The sequence below is a fragment of the Nomascus leucogenys genome, chromosome X, assembly GCF_006542625.1.
Source record: "Nomascus leucogenys isolate Asia chromosome X, Asia_NLE_v1, whole genome shotgun sequence".
Classification (NCBI taxonomy): Eukaryota; Metazoa; Chordata; class Mammalia; order Primates; family Hylobatidae; genus Nomascus; species Nomascus leucogenys.
The window spans coordinates 93,606,564-93,622,898 of record NC_044406.1 but is presented as its reverse complement, the minus strand read 5'-3'; the positions used below and the strand labels follow the sequence as shown (position 1 = coordinate 93,622,898).

General features: G+C 44.5%; 1 protein-coding gene across 2 annotated transcripts in view; it reads right to left on the bottom strand.

The window, feature by feature from the left end:
- Positions 1-16,335, bottom strand: part of CLDN2 (claudin 2) — a 28,907-nt gene that overhangs the window by 2,701 nt on the left and 9,871 nt on the right. Inside the window, exon 1 of one of the 2 annotated variants that reach the window (XM_003262158.2) lies at positions 8,058-8,167. The exons of the other annotated variant lie outside the window; for it this stretch is intronic. The gene's annotated coding sequence lies outside the window, so the exon portion shown is untranslated. Of the gene's footprint in view, positions 1-8,057; positions 8,168-16,335 lie in introns of those variants that run through there. 2 annotated transcript variants of the gene reach the window in all.

Here is a 16,335-nt window from a genome sequence, read left to right as displayed (position 1 = left end):
AGCCTTCTTGAAGATTTCTGTTTCCCTACTCATCTCTTAAATGTGAGTATTCCTCAGAAGTCCATCTTTTTCTCAATTAACACTCTGTCCCTGAGCAAACTCATCTTGCCCCCATAACTTAATCTACTACCCATACACTGACCCTCCCAAATCTGAATTTCCAGGATAGAGCCTTCTGAGCTTCAAGACTGGCAGAGCAATCACCTAGTCAGAATCTCCACAGGGAAATCTCATAGACATCTCGAATTTGACGTGTCCAAAAGTGAACTCATCACATCCCCCATGCAGCTTTCCCCAAACAGTTTTTCCCTGTGTTCCCTGTGTTCACTGAATGATACTTCTATCCATCCACTTGTGCCAGACCAAAATCCGGAAAGTGATCTTTGGCACCTTTCTTCTACTTACCTCCTGCATCCTATAGTCCCTATGTCCCACCAGTTCTACCTTATGAATATACCTCAAATCCATGGTTCCTTTCTCTCCATTTCCACTGCTACTTCCCTGTCAGTTTCATCATTCTTTTTTTTTTTTTTTTTTTTTTTTTTTTTTTGAGACCGAATTTTGCTTTTGTTGCCCAGGCTGGAGTGGGGTGGCATGATCTTAGCTCACTGCAACCTCCACCTCCCGGGTTCAAGCGATTCTTGTGCCTCAGCTCCCTGAGTAGCTGGGACTACAGGTGCACGCCACCACGCCCAGCTAATTTTGTATTTTTAGTAGAGACAGGGTTTCGCCATGCTGGCCACGCTGATCTCGAACTCCTGACCACAAGTGATCCGCCCACCTCGACCTCCCAAAGTGCTGGGATTACAGGCGTGAGCCACCATGCACGATCTCATCATTCTCTTTCACCTGGATTATAGCAACAGCTTTCTAACTTGTCTTTCTCCCAATTCATTCTCCACATCATTGCCAAGGTGATCTTTCAACACATTAATCTGATCAAGTCACTACTCTACATAAAGCATTCCAATGGCTCCCCATTTGCTAAAAAGTAAAGTCCAAACTTGCTTGTACCCCGTGACCTCTCAAGCTTCATCTCTTGCGATTTCCCTCCTCATAGACTATACTACTGTGGAACTAAATTACTTCCAGTTCTTCAATCATGCCATGTGGTCTTTTGCTCCCAAATAGAAATAGAATATTCTATGCAAAGCGTTATGTATTCTTCTTCCTCTGTTTAGTGCCTTCTCATCTTTTAGGATTCAGCACAGATGTCTCTTACTCTAGCCTGGGTCAAGTACTCCTCCTGTCTATTCTTACAGTATCTTGTGTTTACTTCCATCATAGTAATAATAATAATAATAATAGCAACACTTATGTAGTGTTTCTTATGGGACCATTATAAGCACTTTTTACATGCTAACTTATTTAGTCATCACAAGTTTTTTTGTGGTAGGCACTAATAATTTCTATCGTATAGATGAAGAAACTGAGGCAGAGATAGTACATTTTGCATTATGTTGCAATTTCCTGTTTAAACCCTCATTCTTCCTTATTAGGCTGTGAGCTACTTGAGGGCAAGACTATATCTTGTGTATCTCTGTATCTCATGTGCCTTACACACTGCTTTACCCAGAGCAGCAATTCAAAAGCTATCTCCTTAATGAATGAGTGAAGTTGGAAAAGAGGTTTGAGGGGCTCCATATGAGTAAAATATAGGGACTTTCCAAATGAGTCAATAACGCTTCAGTGTAAGGGTCATTGAAGTGCTGCCCAATGTTGAGAAAGAGGAATGAGAGAGAGATGGGGGATCAGAGGAAGAAAGAGGTAAGGGGGGAGAGAGAGACAGCAGAGCTTCACTATGTATGTATATAATGTATATTATATATATTTATAATATATATGCATTTGTGGAATATTTTGTCTCCTCAACCAAATTCTAAACAATTTGAGGGTGAAAAAATGTATATTAAATGTCTGCCATGCTTCCACAGCATTGGGCACATGATTGATAGTCAACATGATTCATCAGCATTGGAAACACCAATGCCAGTGTTGATGCAAAGCAGTGCGGAGCAGGAGCCGATAAACATTTGATGAATGGAGAGAAACATAGTTTGAATCTCACCTCTCTGTCACTCATTAGCAAGTCTTTCTTGACACTGGTTTCTTATTGCTAACCTTGGCACAATTGTACCTGTCCTGATCATGACTATGTATCTCATTGAGGCCTTCAGTGCTGCTTGGAAATCCTTCTACTTCTCCCTGGTAAGCACCCTTCTGATGACTACTTCAAATATTTACTACTACTTTTTGAGCTCCCTACCCTACCTCCTCCCTGTGCAGCTATTACTCCTATCTTGATCATTCTCTTTGCAGCCAAGATCCTTAAACAAGCCATTCATTATTGATGTCTCCATTTCTTCACCCTCCCACTCACTGCTCAGCCCTCTGCAGTCTGGCTTCCACCATTAGCCCTCCACTGAAAATATTCCCACCAAAGTTATCAACTCTTTTCTTGATCCAAAATTCGATGATCATATCTCTGTCATCTCACCTTGTCTCTCTCCTTCATAAAACTATCTTCTCCCTTGTTTACTGTAGCACCACTCCATTTTATCTACTTCTCAAAATGATTCTTCTAGTTTTCCTTTATAAGTTCCTCTTCTTCTGCTCACTCTTTAAGTCTAACTATCCATCTCTGCCCCTCTAGCCTCCTCAGGGTTTCATCTCGACTTCTAGATGGCTCCTCTTAGCCTTCACATTCTTCTCGGGTTATCTCATCCACTCTGTCTCCATGCCAGTGACTCTTGAATTCATACCTCTGCCACAGATTTCTCTCCTGAACTCAAGATTTGTATAGTTAACTATTACTTGGAATGGCCCTACCTGAATGTTTTAATGGCCTCAAATTCAACATTCGCAAAGCTGGAATCATCTGCCCTTTTTTCTCCCCATGCCCAAACTGCTCCTCATGCAGTGTTCCTTACCTCAGTGGGGCCATCACCCAGTTAATAGCCCAAGCCAGTCATCCTTGCTTTTTCACCTCTTGTTGACATATAATTAATTATAACATACCATCAGGTCTGCCTTCAAAAATAGACCATGAATCCATCTACTTCTTTCTGTCGCCACTGCCCTAAACCATAGTTCAGACTATGCAACCATCGTTTCTTGTCTATTTGGAAATCTCATAGACACCTCAAATTGATCTCTCTAATTCCACTTCTGCCCCAATCCTGCAATAATGAATTACCCACCCAGTAGTCAAAGATCTTTGTGAAGTTGAAATCAAATTGTGACTCTCACCTCACCCTTTGCCATGCTTAAAAATCTTCAGGAGCTCAGCCGGGTGCGGTGGCTTACGCCTATAATCCCAGCACTTTGGGAGGCCGAGGCGGGCAGATCACAAGGTCAGGAGTTTGAGACCAGCCTGGCCAACATAGTGAAACCCCGTCTCTACTAAAAATACAAAAATTAGTTGGGCGTGGTGGCATGTGCCTGTAATCCCAGCTACTCAGGAGGCTGAGGCAGGAGAATCGCTTGAACCGGGAGGTGGAGGTTGCAGTGAGCTGAGATTGTGCCACTGCACTCCAGACTGAGCGATAGAGCAAGACTTTGTCTCAAAAAAAAAAAAAAAAAAAATCTTCAGGAGCTCTTAAGTATTTCAGGATGAAGCTCAAACTTGCTAGCCCAGGAAACCAGGAAAGCCCTCCATTATTTCACCCCGGCTTTTCTTCACAGCCTCATCTCACACCATTAACCTCCAACCTCATGCTTTATGCTCCTATACATGCACATATGATCCAGCCAAACCTAAGCACTTGAATTTCTCTGACTGCCTTTCTCTCTGTCTCCAACCCTTAAGCATGCTATTCTACCATCCACCATTTGCTTGGATAATTGCAAATCATCTTTCAGGATGCATCCTTGCCTTGAAACCATCCTTGGGCCCTCCCTGCTCCTCACCCAGGCTGGGTTCAATACTTTTCCTTTCTTCCTCCTATTTGTATCTGAGCTTTCAGTGAGAATTGGTGAGATACCTTGAGGTTTTCAAGGGGAAGACCTACTGCTTCCCAGAGGAGCAGCTCCTGCTTCAGCCTTCCTGGGATGGCAGCAGAAGAGTCAAGCTTGAGTTTCCCAAGGGAATCAACAGTGTCCCCAAGAGGAAAGCCTCTCCCCAGAGCCTGTCCTAAGTAGTAGTAAGTAGGCAAGTATTCTGGGGTGAGGGAGAGGGCAGAGTCAAGAAAATGCCATTACTGAGCCTTGGAATCTCTAGAGTCTGACTTGGCATAGCAGCATGCCCAGACAGGAGGAAGAACAAGTTATTGGAGCTTATTCAAGTGATAGAAATGGCCCCATGGAGGCGGGGGTTCAGCTTTCCACCAGAGTTAGGAAGACCAGCTAAATGGCGAATGGTTGGATGGTGAGCCAGGCTGGATTCAGCCAGGTTTTTGTTTGTCTGATGAGCAGTAGAGGTGAGGGCAGACCGGGTCCTGGTGTTAGAATCAAAACATCTAGCTTCTTATTGTGTCAGTTCTGCCTAGAACCTGTTGAGGAAGTCCTATAGCTTCTCTAGGCCCTAGTTTGTCATCTCCAAGATTTTTAGTCTCAAATAAAAAGGCATGGGGACAGGAAGCCACTTTGACAAATATAGAAAACTGAAGAGCTGTTATTAGAAGCCGCCAGCTTTAATAGAAACCTCTCTTTGAGGGATCCTCCTAGAAGTCAAGTACTGGCTGCTCTGGATGTACAGAGGACTCTAGGCCTTGCCAGCTGAATTTGTCTTCTGGGCATGGGGCCAACATACTCCATGGCCCAAGGACTGGGCAAGAAAGTTTAACTTAAGATCCTTACTTAATCTTCCCTAGTGGGGGGATTGGAGCTGCAGGAGAGGATTAGGAGGGTCAAGATTGACTGCAGCTCCTGACTTAACCCCTTCTCACCTAGGTACTTTCCCTGCTATTCTCCCCATCTCTTGCTCCAGGAGTCTTGTGCATGGTACTCTTTCTTTGGCAGTACCCTCCTAAGACTACATGGGACAGGGTACTTGGGGTTCCCAGGCTCAAGGAAGGAGCTGATGTGGCCTTCTGGGGGTGATGGTGGCCACCACAGCCCTCTTCTGTCAGTCAGCCTCATTTCTCCATCCCTTGATCTCACTGCCCCTCATAAGAATCTGAGACACTTGCCCCCTTCTCTGAAACTCACTTCCAGCTGCCAAGGGCACTAGCAGGTGGCAAAGCCATTCCCTTGAGGCCCTACTTTCCCAAAAGTTTGTCGTTAGAGCAGTTCATCTTTCCTTCTGCATCAATTGATTGATGGCAGCTCAGAGAATTGCAACTGGATTGAGAGATTTTCTTATTGTTTGAAAAAGAAGTTGATTTTTGTCCTGATCATCAAAGTAAAGCATTCTCACTTTAGAACACTGGAGAACACAGAAAGGCAGAATTTAGAAAACAAAAATCGCCTACGATCTCCCTAGCCGTAAGTGCTGTGAATGTTTTAGCTCCAACTTCATTTTCAAAGAGGGCACTAGAAGAGAGTAATGCCTCAGTCCAAAGAAGGAATTTCTAATGACAGACTTGCAGACCAGTGGGGGAGTCATTGAAGGACTTCATGGGGAAACTTTATGACTTCACTTAGGAACCCACCTTTTGCTACCTCCCTGAGCCTTCATGCCAAGGAGGGCACTGGAGCTGGCTGTGAGGGAGTGCCCCTTCTGTCACTCCTCAGTCCCCTACACTTAGGCAGAGGGGTAAACTGTGGCTCCCTTCCTCCAATTTTTATCCCAGTCCTTTTAACCCCCCAAACCAGAAAATATCTAATTTGGAGAGTGCTTTCTCTGGTCCTGAAGTTTTAAAGATTTGAACCTTTGTGATAGCTTTGAGGAAACAAATACCACCAACTCAAATGCCACCGGAGTTTCCCCTCCCATACCCTTCGCTCAGAAACCCAAGGTGGCCCAGCCTGGCTCCACCATGGGGTGAATGGATAGTGACTAGGAAGGAAGAGTGCCCACCTCGGTGAATTTAAAAGGCAGCAACTATATCAGGATGGAGATACTTACAGGGCAGTTCTTTGAAGAGCCTTGGAGGGGGAGATGCCCCTGGAGAGGGAGAAAGGGATCCTGAGGGAGGGGAGCGAAGTACAAGGGGCCACGGGCTGAGGTGATAAAGGATTTCTAATCGTTAACCACAGCTTTGCAAAATCCATCTGCAAATCTGAGCCGTGGGTCAGAGACTTATTACAGATCAGAATTAAACCCCTGGAGGCTGGGAAAGATTGAGGTACTTTAGGAAAAAAAAAGGTTTGGTGGGTTTTGTGTGTGTTTTTTTTTCTGTCAAAAACTCCACTCCAGCTGGGCTTTTGTGTGGTGACCTCTGTGAACCCAGGAGAGGCCTTGTGGGGAGGGGGATTTGGCCCAAGAAGGAATTCAGAACATTCCAGCTTTGAGGGTGGTGAGAGGAGGGGGCTCTGTCCCACCAATTAGGTGTCCCTGGCTAGCAGCCCTGAAGCCCAGCAGGGAGTAAGCTGCATAAACACAGCCCTGGTGAGCCAGTGCCCAAGCAGCCCTGCATGGCCTGCAGCTCCATAGACTTTTCTACTCAACTTGATTCTCTGGCAGGCCCTCAGCCTTACCCCACCCCTAAGGTTGGTCCCAAGGCTCAAGGGCAAACATGGGTATTGTAGGTTCAGACTCTGAGTTCAAAGAGCAGGTCCTACAAGGTGGAACTGAGTAGGCCAGCATAAGGACAGGGCTCTCCTTTTTACCACACATGGCAGTGCCATGCACTATGTCATTTAAGCCTCTCAAAAGTGCTGTGAAGGCCGGGTGCAGTTGCTCACGCCTGTAATCCCAGCACTTTGGGAGGCCGAGGCGGGTGGATAATCTGAGGTCAGGAGTTCGAAAACAGCCTGGTCAACACGGTGAAACCTTGTCTCTACTAAAAATACAAAAATTAGCTGGATGTGGTGGTGCGCACCTGTAGTCCCAGCTACTCAGGAGGCCGAGGCAGGAGAATCACTTGAACCCAGGAGGCGGAGGTTGCAATGAGCCAAGATCATACCACTGCACTCCAGCCTGGGTGACAGACTGAGACTCCATTTCAAAAAAGCAAAGCAAACAAACAAAAACCCAAACAACAACAGAAATAAAAAAAACATGCTGTGGAGTAGTAGAGTGCAGTGACTGGCTTTACTCTCCCAACGCAAAAAAGCTTTCTTGTTTTTTCTAAGTAGAAAAATACTAGATGGTATTGAAAAGAATTCAGAAAATGAATTATAAAGAAGAAAATAGAGGTCCTCATAATGCCACCAGCCAGAAATAATCATTGCTAACATTTTGTTATATTGTAGAAGATATCGATGGGATTTGTTTTATAAAATTGAATCACACTATACGTACAATTTATGTAACCTTACATCATTTGTAAATAACATAGCATGGACCTATTTCCATGTCAATTAAAACACAGAACTACATCATTCTGTCATGGCTGCACTGCATTCTATCATATAAAATATGATTTATTTAATTGTAAACTACTAGACGTTTTGTTATTTTCATTTTCACTATAACCCAGCATCTTTGCACATAATACTGACAAAGTCTTAAGAATAGAATTGCTAGGTGAAACAGTGTGCATGTTTTAAAGGCCAATACAACATGTTACAAAAATAGGACAGCCATTACTATTTCCAGATGAGGAAACCTAGGCCCAATGAGATGAAAAGAATTGCCCAACATCCCAAGTTGAGCAGTAGTAGTTAGACCTGGAATCTAGGTCTGTAGATGTCTAGCTTGGCAAACTTTGCAGTGTACAACACCAACTCCCTCCCAAGGATTCCCATGTACAAATGATAAGGCCACTGTTCATTGAACACTTGCTAGGTGCCAGGCACTGTGCTGAGGTGTTTCCTATCCATAGTCTCACTGTGCTAGTACAGAGCAAGGCCTGGGTACCAAATCTGGCCACCTCTAGAGCTTGCCTCGTAATCATTATGCTTGACTCTATTTTTCAAGTCATATCAAAGCAAACAGTCGGATTTGTTGCCTAGGGTGAACTCAGTGAAGCAAACCAGAAATCATCCTCCTTCCCAAGGCGGCCCATCCCTACCTTGCAGATACAAATGGGGCACTGATCCCCTGGCAGTGCTCCGGAGCAAGGGTCTCTCCAGGGTGCTCCCTCTTGGCAGGCTGGGACACGCTAAAAGGGTAGCCATGCCTGAGCTCAGGCCTGGGGAGTCTTTGGGCATGAAAGCAAGCAAGGCTGAAGGGGTGGGAGGGATACCAGGCTAATCCTCTAACCAACTATGTGACCTCAGGCAAGTCTCTCCATTTTCTTTTTCCAGGCTTCACCCAGCCAAATTCCCAAGGCTGGGTGAATGAATGTGAATGCATTTTGACAAGTAAAAAATGCTGATTGAATGCAGAATGTTAGAATTTGTAGTAGAGGGGCACCTTATCAGTTCATAGTGACTGTGCAATTGAGGATAGGAAAAGGCAGAATCTTAGGGGCAGGTGCCAGGGCGGATGAGGAGACTGTGTTGGCAGGATGTGGTTTCCAGATTGGCAATCATTCAAGGACTGGGTTCTAACACTGTGTTTCCTTCAGGTCGGCATTGTCAGATCCTGGTGGAATCATGCCAAATACTATGACTCCTCAGTGTTGAGCCTGGGAGGTTCTTTGGTAATCCTTCTGCCAAGACCCCTGCTGAGATCCAAAGAGCTTAGATGGGTGCAGGAATGGAGAGGGGGCTGAAAGAACAGGAAAGAATAGCAGTCTGAGGAAAGCAGCATTTAGTTCAGGAGACAAGTGAGTAGGGAGAGAATAAAGGGAGGGAAATAAGGGTATGGGAAGAGGTGGGTTGGGGGAAGAGAAAAGGAGAAGAGAGAAAAAGGGTCGTTGAGGAAGAAAATCAAAGAGAGCTCTGTAGAAAGCAAGGCCTTGAAGGAGAGGGAGGAAATGATGCTATGAAAAGAGGAGTCTAGAAGGAGAAATAAGAGATTCTAAGGAAGAGGGTGTAGGGATGGACTCTGGGAGAAGGAGTTAGGGTCTAGGGCAGAGAGAGGCTTACAGACATTTCACCTTCACTATTCCACCAAAAGAAGTTCTTGTCACAGTTACCAATGACCGCATGTCACCGAAACCAATGGCCACTTTTTAGTCCTTAATTTCCATGACCTCTGCAACATTCAATGCCCTTGATAACCTTGTCTTTCTTGAAATACTTTCTCCTCTTGGCCTCTGTGATAGCAACACTCCTCTGGTTTCCCTCTTATCTTTCTGGGTACTTCTTCATTGGTACCTCTGCCTCTGCCAGACCCTTAAATATGGGCACTTCTCAGGAACCTGACCTAAGTCCTCGTTCCTCTCTCTGCATTCCCATTCTGGGAAGTCTCATTTATCCTCTGTGGTTTCACTTATCCTCTATCATCTGACGACTTCCAAATCATCATTTTCAGCCCAGACTTCTCTGGGCTTCAGACCTTTATATACCGGCATCTCCATTTGGATAGCTGAAAGTTGTCTCAAATGCAACATGTCCAGGGTCTTGCTCTGTTGCCTGGGCTGGAATGCAGTGGCATGATCACAGCTCACAGTAACCTTGAACTCCTAAACTGAAGTGATCCTCCTGCCTCAGCCTTCCAAGTAGCTGAGACTACAAGCATGTGCCACCATGCCCAGCTAATTTTTATAATTTTTTGTAGAGATGGGGTCTCACTATATTGCACAGGTTAGTCTCAAACTCCTAGGCTCAAGCCATCCTCCTGCTTCAGCCCCCCAAAGCGCTGGGATTACAGGTGTGAGCCACTATGCCCAGCCTCAAAATTGTATCCTTGATTTCCCTTTGAACTGAAACCAGTCCTCCCTCAGTCTTCTCCCTTTGGGAAAGCCAATTGTTTAAGCCAGAAACCTCAGTTAGCCTTAATTCCACTTTCTCTGACCCTCATTGTATCAGACCTGTAAGTCTTTCCCATTCTACCTCCAAAATTTAGCTCTTTCGTCCATCTGCTGGTTTCCACTTCCACTCCCCTTAGCATCATCTCTCACTAGGATGCAATACCCTTCTGATTTTCCTATTTCTCCTTTTGGCTTTCTATAGTCCACTCTCCACATAGTAGTGTGATTTGGCCCCTACCTAGCTCTCCAAACTGGTTTTGTACTACTCTCCTCACTCCCCACTCTCCCGACTGGCTTCCTTTCAGTTTCTCAAGGCTACAATGCTCTTCCTTCCCTCTAGGCCTTTACAAGTCCTGTTCCTTCTGCTTGGAACTCTTTCTGGACCCTGACCCTACTCCACCTTCAGCTGGTTTTGTCTGGAAAACTCCTCATCCTTTAGGGCTCAGCTTAAGCGTTTCTTCCCTGATTCCTGGGGTCTCTTGGTTGGATGTTCCTCCTCTGTGCTCCCAAAGCATCTTGTTATCCCCCCACCAATTGTCTTGGGTTGTATTTGTTATTGCTGCTCCTGCACAGGATGGTGAATGCCTGAAGGGTTTGGCTTTTTTTTTATTTTCTTAATTTAACTTTTATTTTAGGTTCGGGGTATATGTGCAGGTTTGTTATATAGGTAAACATGTGTCATGGGGGTTTGTTGTGCAGATTGAGTTTGGCTTTCAATTGTTATTTTCATCACTATTCTAGTCTAATACATAGTAGGTGCACCATTGAATTGATGGAATCAGACTGAGAAGAGATTGTGGTAAGAAGGGAAACAGTAGATGGGTCTGGGAAGAAAGGGGTCCGGGAGAAGGGGAAGGAGAGACAAAATGATTATGTAAGGGAAAGGTGGGTGAAGAAGAGAAGTTCTGGGAGGGGAGGCAGGAGAAGGGCTCATGAAGACATGTCTGGGAGGAAAGAGAGAATAAAGGTTTGAGAGGCAATGGATAAGCAGATCTAGGAGGAGAAATGCTGAGCAAGTTCTTCCTAAGCACTAATGCACAGACTTAAGAAGAAAGGAAGGGAGTGGTAGAGGATCACCAATAGGAGGAAACCAAGGCCAATGTAGCAAGATTTGTAAATTATTTAAAGCTTATTCAATTTAAAAGACTACTTGTAATTCCGGACTTATTCTTTGAATAGTTAGTATTAAGGTTTCTTTTGTAAAATAAGATGTGGTAGTATTTTTCAATGCCCTTAATTACAAAATTAAAAGTTTGACAACCATATGTTGATTCTCCCTCATTTAAAAAAAATTTGTAATTCCACTGGTCCACAAAAATCCCAAATTGAGGAGAGCTCTGGGAAGAGCACATTCTGTCAATGGGTCTCAACATTTTGGTCTCAGGACCACTTTACATTCTTATTTAGGAAATGACCTAAATGTCTTTCAACTAGTGAATGAATAAACTGGTACATCTGTGTAATGGAATACTACTCCACAATCAAAAGGAATGTACACACAGCTACATGGGTGAAGCTCAAATGTATTATGCTGAATGAAAGAAGCCAGACTCAAAAAGCTGCTTACTGTTATGTCCTATTTATATGACATTCTTGAAGTGACACTACTGTAGGGATAGATAATAGATTAGTGGTTGCCAGGGGTTGGGGTGGTGGAAGGGGTTTACTACAATGGAGTGGCATAAGGAAATTATTTGGGGTGTTGAAACTCTTAATTGTTGTTACATAATTCTATGCATTTGTCAAAATTCGTGGAGCTGCACACCTAAAAGAGTGAATTTTATACATCCCTCCACATTTTGTCATTCAGAACCTTAATATCTATGCAAATTTAAAAATAAACAAATAAAAGATATTAGTTAACAAATTATTGAGGACTCCAAAGGGCTTTTATTTGTCTAACCTCCAAAGGGTTATATCTATTGACATTGAACATATTTGAAATTAAAACTTACATTTTAACTATTTATGTATTACTTTAAAATAAAAATTACAAACCTATTACATTATAACATAAATAATATATATTTACAACAATTATAGTTTTCAAAACAAAAAATGGCAAGAAAGTGGCATTATATTCAATATTTGCAAATCTCTTTAATGTCTGGCTGAGCACAAGGCAGCTGGATTCTCATATCTGCTCTTGCACTCCAGCTGTTGCAATATGTGGTTTTTGGTTGAAGTGTGTGAAGAAAATCCAGCCCCACAAAGATAAGAGGTAGAGAAGGGGGGTACTTAATAGTCTTTTTAGGCAAAATTCTAAGAATGACCCCCAAATGTCCCTCATCTGCCTATAAATTTCCTCTCTTTTGGGAGTGTTTCTGATGAGATCTCACTCCCATGTTTGTGTTAGTTATATGGCAAAGGGAAATTATCAAGGTTGTACTCACCTAATCACGGGAATCCTTTAAAAGAGGGTTTGTGGCCGGGTGCAGTGGCTCACACCTGTAATCCTAGCACTTTGGGAGGCCGAGGTGGGCGAATCACCTGAACTTAGGAGTTCGAGACTCCCCTGGGCAACATGGCGAAACCCACCTCTATTAAAAATGCAAAAATTAGCTGGGCATGGTGGTGCATGCCTGTAATCCCAGCTGCTTGGGAGCCTGAGGCAGGAGAATCACTTGAGCCCTGGAGGTGGAGGTTGCAGTGGGTCGAGATTGCACCACTGCACTCCAACCTGGGCCACAGAGCGAGACCCTGTCTCAAAAAAAAAAAAAAAAGGTTTTCTAGTGGAGGAAAAGGAAGTCGGAAGTCAGAGAGATGCAAACTTGACTATGCCGTTGATGGTTTCCAAATGGAGAGAGCTGCATAAGAAGGAGTGTAGGTAGCCTCTAGGAGTCATGAGCAGCCTCTGGATGACAGTCAGCAAGTCAGGGGTGCCTCAGACCCACACCCTGAAGGACCTGGATTCTGCTAACAACTTGAGTAAACTTGGAATGGGACTTTTCCCCAGAGCCTCCAGATAAGAGCCCGGCTCAGCTAACCACTTCACCTCAGCCTTGTGAGACCCTAAGCAGGGAACTCAGGTGAACACACCTGGATTTCTAACCTATATAACTGCGAGATGATAAATGGGCATCGTACTAAGTTGTTAAGTTTGTGGTAATTTGTTATGGCAGCAATACAAAACTAATAAATGGTGTGGGGATTCTTCTTGATAACTACACCTAAACTTCACAAGTGGTTGTTTCTTAATGTTTCTTTGCAATGTTAAATCTGAAACTAAACTGTATCAGTGAACCTTTTGTACTCTGTTACATTAAAATCTACTGGTAGGCCAGGTGCCGTGGCTCACACCTGTAATCCCAGCACTTTGGGAGGCTGAGGTGGGTGGATTGCTTGAGGTCAGGAGTTCAAAACCAGCCTGGCCAATATGGCAAAACACTGTCTGTACAAAAAATACAAAAATTAGCCAGGCGTGGTGGTGTACGCCTGTAGTCCCAGCTACTTGGGAGGTTGAGGCACAGAAATTGCTTGAACCTGGGAGGCGGAGCTTGCAGTGAGCCAAGATTGTGCCACTGTGCTCCAGCCTGGGCAACAGAGTGAGATTCTGTCTCAAAAAAAAAAACATCAATTGCACTTTGAATGGATCTGTTATCCATGCATGATTTTGTACCATCATACATTAGTCATCTGGAAAATATTGGTCTACCCAGTTATGCAGATCTTCCCATTGTTGACTCGCTTTTTGATTCTACAATATTAAAAAATCACATTCATTAGTATCCCTACTAATCTTATTAGAAAGCTCTTTAGGATATTGAGAAGCTCTCAAGCTCACAGTGGCTGATACAGGTTTTCCAAAATTGTGCTTTTTACTTGAAAGCTTAACTTTTATCATTGACAACAAACAGTAACAGTTGTTTTCCTTGAGGTGACAGGATCATTTTGTCCATTTTTAACAAAATACTTGCCAAGCACCCAAATTTGAATAACCACAATTTATTTGTCAATCATTCAAGTAAAAAAAAATAAAGTGCTCCCCAGCACTTTGGGAGGCTGAGGCAGGTGGAATGCTTGAGCCCAGCAGTTTGAGACCAGCCTGGGCAACATAGTGACACTGTGTCTCTACTAAAAAAAAAAAACAATTAGCTTTGCATGGTGGCGCAAGCCTATAGTCCCAGCTACTTGGGAGGCTGAGGTGGGAAGATTGCTTGAGGCTGGGAGATCGAGGCTGCAGTGAGCCATGATGGCACCACTGCACTTCAGCCTGCATGACAGAGCCAGACTCTGTCTGGAAAAAAAAAAAAAAAAAGAGTTCCATAAAAAATTCGCTAGTTTAGCTTGCAAATCAATTGTGCAAGTGCTTTTCCTCATGACAATTGCACTTCAGTATGCAGAAGTGCTTTATATATCCATATACACTTCCTATGCCCAGCCCCATGAAAGTAGTTTTGACTGGACCTCCTGAATCTTAGGGGCTCCCTGGGTCTTTGGACCACATTTTTAGGGCTGCTGGTCTAGGCTGAGGCTGGAAGGGGAGGGAAGAGGCCTGGGAAAGAGTGGAGATGAAATTTTAATTATGCTTAGAAATGTCCTGTCAGTAGAGGAGACAGCTGGGCATGAAGAGGAGGAGAGGATTCCTAGGTTCCTTCCCAAAGGACCTCTGCTGTTGTTGTGCCCTTTCCTACTCCTGACCTGCCTTGTTCATGAGCTGTCCCAGCCAAGTCAACAGCGACCCTCTGTAACTACTCGTATCCTGGGATCTTGGGTGCTCTGTCTTAGAAGGCCCCAGTGCGAACAGAGAATCCCACCCTGGCCCATGCACCTGTCATAGCTGTCTGCCACCCTACCATGGAGCTCCAAGGCTACTTGCTAGATGAAATCTATTAGTCTTCTCAGACCAACTACCTGTGTCAACATCATTCCATTCACATGAAATGAACGCCTGCCATGTCCCCAGTCCTGTGCCAGGTGCTGATGGGAGGCAGGAGACAAGACTAAGCCACAGCACCTCGATAGAGGGCTGGCACCCCTACATGGGGGAAAAGCTCAAATGAGAGGCCTGCAGAGGGAGGCAGATGTTAGCGTGGCTTGGAGGCTTCCTGCAGTCAGTGTGGATTCCAGGAGGACCTGGAAGGGAGGGCAGAATTTGTGTCATGGGGCAGAGAGGTGTTCTAGTCTTGGCAGGGGTTTGGGGGGTGGAGATGGTCATGTGCAGGGACACTGTAGTAACAAGCCTGCTGGAAGTAAGGGGGAGAGCAGGGTGGAGTCAGAGGTGAGGCTTGAAGGAACAGGGAAAATGTGTAAATGCCTCTTATTCTCATCACTCATGAGCTGCCATTGTGGGTGTCTGAGCAGGATGGAAGCTATGTTCTGGGAAGCCAAATCTGGCCCAGTATGCAAAAACACCTGAAAGTATGTGGGACAGAAAAGGAACACCAGCTTCCATACAGTATTTCATTTCATCCTCGCTCCAGTCCTGGGAGATGGGTACTATTGTTTTCATCCCCAGGAAATTGAGGCTCAGAGATTGGTTCACTTACCCAACATCACCTGCATGGTAAAGGATTGAGGAAGGCTTCCAACCTAGGCCTGCTTCTAAAGCCTGTGCTCTGAATAGCCACAGTGTATGCAATGATGGAGGGGCAAAAGGAATAATCATAATCGTCACCATTTACTGAGTGCTAAGTACATGTCAGGTTTTAAGCAAAATCCATGCACTATTTCTTTCAGTCTTCACTGCAACTCTGTGAAGTAGGAACCATTTTTTTTCCCCCACACCCAAGTCTAGCTATAGGGCCCAAGCTTTTTCCATGTTAAGATTGACTGCAAAAGTACAGGCATTAGACAAGAAGGGCCTGAGTTAGAGTGGCAGACAAACCTCTCAATAGCTCCTTGAGTCTGGGTAAATTGCTTAATCTCTCCATGCCTCAGTTTTCTGCTGACCTTTATTTTTATGGCTTTTTTTGTTTTTTTTGATGGAGTTTCACTCTGTCCACCCAGTCTGGAGTGTAGTGGTGCGATCTAATTTTACTGCAACCTCCACCTCCCGGGGTTCAAGTGATTCTCCTGCTTCAGCCTCCCGAGTAACCAGGATTACAGGTGCCCCAAGCCACCATACCCAGCTAATTTTTGTATTTTCAGTAGAGACAGTGTTTCACCATGTTGACCGGAAGGGTCTTGAACTCCTGACCTCAGGTGATCCGCCCACCTCGGGCAGATCGCCCAAAGTGCTGGGATTACAGGCATGAGCCACTGCGCCCAGCCTCTGCTCACCTTTAAATGGCAGCAATAATAGTAACTACCTCATAAGATTTTTGTGAGGAGTCAATAATAAAACAATAAAGCACTTAGCACGGTGCCTGGCACACAGTAAGCAGTCAATAGATGTGAGCTATTTTTCTTGTCATTGTTTTTGTTAGTTTCTCAGGATCCACGTCCCAGGAAGATAGCTGCCACTAGTTACTAGTATCATTTGCTTACTTAGCCAGGATCATCAGGACACCAAGACTAAAACGACAAGAGGAAAGACCACACTACTGAG